At 44.2% G+C, this 3,532-nt stretch overlaps 1 long non-coding RNA gene across 1 annotated transcript in view; it reads left to right on the plus strand.

Moving 5' to 3' along the window:
* The window catches only part of LOC145404981 (uncharacterized), a 456,920-nt gene extending 455,241 nt beyond the window's left edge, over positions 1-1,679 (plus strand). The window contains exons 2-3 of the long non-coding RNA XR_013898256.1: positions 964-1,124; positions 1,605-1,679. This is a non-coding gene — a long non-coding RNA (uncharacterized LOC145404981). The remainder of the gene's footprint in view (positions 1-963; positions 1,125-1,604) is intronic.
* The last annotated feature ends 1,853 nt before the right edge of the window (positions 1,680-3,532 follow it).

The following is a 3,532-nucleotide window of genomic DNA, read 5'->3' on the forward strand; positions in this document are numbered from 1 at the left end:
TAGGCTAATTACCTCCCATCTTTCCTTCCCTCCTTCCACTTACATATTCCCTCCATACGCATCTCTTCTATCCTTGTCCCTCCATCCTTCCTCTTACACGCTCCCTCCATACTTTGCCTCCCCTCCCCTCCCATCCCATCCCATCTCATCCCATCCCATCCCTGTACCTACCCTCCCCATCGCCTCAGCGTCCTCAGAGTGCGTAGGTGGCGCGGCTTTGCGTGTTAATTAAACAATCACCACAGTTTTTTTTTTTTTTTTTACTGATGTTTTTCTCTTCGACGTGTTGCAGTAATAGCGGGTCGACATGTACACGCACAAGAACGATAGATAGATATAGGTAGATAGACGGGTGGATGGATGGATGGATAGATAGACAGACAGCGATGTAACAAGATAGAGAAATAAAAACAGATTTTGCGCATTTAATCTGCATGTCTCATAAGTAGTACACTTGTCATGAGCGTGAATACTGGTATTCCTAGCTGAGGGTACGTGGCAGCACAGTTGGACCTCAGGAAACTAGCCCTTAGTGCGTTCCAAGAATCAGAGCCTTGCTGTCCATAAACATTTTCAGTATTTAACTCTGCTGTAAGCCAAGAAACCATTTACAACGCTGGGTGGTAACCATATAACCAAACCATACGTGCTCCCTACGTGTCAACAAGTGGGTTGGTGGAGGGTTGGTGCCCCTCCATGTAAAACAACTAACTCAGTGTCAAATGGCCACCCTCTACGGGATTGTGGTGTCTGGCAGTAGGTAGTAGATAGAACTCTGCTTATTATACTGTATGCGCAGGCGCGCGCGTGCATATGTGTGTGTGTGTGTGTGTGTGTGTGTGTGTGTGTGTGTGTGTATCCATGGCCTTATACACCAGCCACACTAACCTCATCCAACCAAACCAAAACAAACAACCTTATATAACCATATCCAATCTAATCCATACGGTGTCACCCCTGCAGGTCCAGTGCCGGTGTTCGACTTGGTGCGGCCGTCTGAGGGCTACCACGGCCTTGTATCCGAAGATGAGACCCTTGTGGACGTGCAGCCAGCCATCCGCGCCGGCCCCAATGTCTGCTCCTACAGGATTGTCAACAAGCACCACGGGGAGGCTCCTTTCATTGTGAGTTTTGTGTTGGATTTTGTGTGTGTGTGTGGGTGTGGGTGGGTGGATGGGGGGAGGTGATGGTGATGTAAGGAAAAGGTAATCAGCAATTTTTCGTGGCTCCAGTGCTGGATAGTGTTGGTAGAAGTAGTATTAGCTGTAGTATTTGTATTAGTAATAGTTGAGTATTTATATTAATTTGTAATAGTTGAGTACAGTATTTATATTAGTAATAGAGCAGCATGATATTATAGGTAATAGTAGTAGTAGTAGTATCAGTGTCGATGCTAATGGTAGCAAGTAGTAGTAGTAGTGGTAGTAATCAGTAAGTCGTTAAATCGTTTTTGTAACAGTATTAGTAGTAATATATAACCACTCCGATATATCATCATCCATATTATATGAGGGTGATGTAGAAAAACTTGAGCTGGGGAGAAAACTAAATTAGTCTCTTCCAGCTGTTCCATATCTCAGCAATTACCCATGTTAATACCCCAGACTATTGGAGGCCTGGAAAGATTAATTAACCCTCGCCTAACAAACTTCCTCAAGGTCTGTATGAACCAAGGGTGAACTAGAGTATAATCAGGAGCCGGGAAGTTGATTAGTCCTGGCGCATTGTAAGGAACTGACCTGAATTAAGCCTTGCATGGCAGTGTTGTGGTAATTATTGATTTGGCTGTCTCGTTTCATTACATTTTCCAGGTGCTGTGTCAACTGAGATAGTCTCTCTCTCTCTCTCTCTCTCTCTCTCTCTCTCTCTCTCTCTCTCTCTCTCTCTCTCTCTCTCTCTCTCTCTCTCTCTCTCACACACACACACACACACACACACACACACACACACACACACACACACACACACACACACACACACACACACACACACAGATGAAGCGATAACTAGATACGTGTATACAGGCAAGTTAGGTATACAGTAGTCTGTAATGCCGCCCTCTGTAATTTGTATGGTAATGTTTGGCTTCGGGAGAACTTGAATAGCAAATGTAGTTGTTAATTTTGCGTTGGTTTAATGCAAATAGCCTACCGGGTATTTGTTTAATCTGACACACACACACACACACACACACACACACACACACACACACACACACACACACACACACACACACACACACACACACACACACACACACACAGATAGACAGGATAGATAGATGTATGAAGTTGGTTAGGATTGTTTCGGTATATATTATTTTTTATACAAACTGAATTATTTTTTGGCCCTTTGAGGGGCTATATTTTAATTTGCATGTAATTGCTTTGTAAGACCTGAATGAGGAACACATGATGTTTTGTGAAATCTGAGGAACGCATTTAAAAATTTTGCAGCGAAAAGATGCGAGCCCTTTGAAGAGTTTTAGCCATGTTATTTCTCGCCTGTGTTTTAATTACTCCACGCTCCGCTGTGTCCTGCCCAGAGATCTTACAAGAATACATTAACTCTTCACTGCGATGACGTTTTCTTACATTGTAGGTGCCAGGAGGTGGTTTTATTCAATTTAAACGAGAGCTTGGAGGTGACTGTTTCCCTCTCAGGCCTGTGACGTGTTATTTAGTTTATTCGTGCTAGTTTCAGACGGTTAGATTCAGCTTAGGAGAGACGATTCCAACTGGAGCGTTAAATGTAGCGTCTTTAACCCCTTCTTTCCGTCGGATGTATCCCAAGGTGAATAAAAGCGTCTGGAGGTAGCAAGAGTGAAATAAGTACGTCATCGGAGTGGAGAGGTTAAGAATACTCCATTAGCACTTTCATGGAAAAAGAGAGAGAGAGAGAGAATCCGTCTTGGTGTTGTGGAGTGTGTAAACTGGGAGTCACTCTTGAGCTGTTCCTTGAAGTGAATGTGTTTTCTTGCCCAACTTGTGCCGTACTTTGCGTCGCCCCCATGCTTTTGTCTCCCTCCCTCTCTCCCGTCTTTGCTACCTCTCGCACCACCCTTCCTTCCCCCTTCATTCATTCATTCGTTCGGTCCATTCATCCATTCACTCTCTTCTTCGCCATGTCCCATCCTCGCGCTTTCCCATCCTCTCCACAGCTTCCTCTCCCACTCTTCCTCTCGACTGCCTTTTTTTTTTTTTTCCTAGATTTAATGTAGCTGTGTTTTATGCTTGATGATTTCAACTCCATCCCTGCAGCGATTAAGGTTTTGTTCTTGCTTCCTCCAGGCGGTTTTCTTCAGCCCTAAAGAGGGTTTGAACTGGAAGAGTTAGATATAGCCTTCATGAACCCCTTCACTATGAGGGGACTCTCTCGAGCCAAAGTGAAGTACGACTAAAACAAAGTGAAAATTGACGTTCTGGATATAAAGGGTTAACTCTTGGGCTCACATGACTTGGCAAAGTAAAATGGTTTGGCGTTAGCTGTAACAGAATACTAGAATTGTGGCGACCATGAGAGGGTTAATAGC

Source organism: Coenobita brevimanus, chromosome 65 (genome assembly GCF_032717465.1).
Source record: "Coenobita brevimanus isolate Jiangsu-jjx chromosome 65, ASM3271746v2, whole genome shotgun sequence".
Classification (NCBI taxonomy): Eukaryota; Metazoa; Arthropoda; class Malacostraca; order Decapoda; family Coenobitidae; genus Coenobita; species Coenobita brevimanus.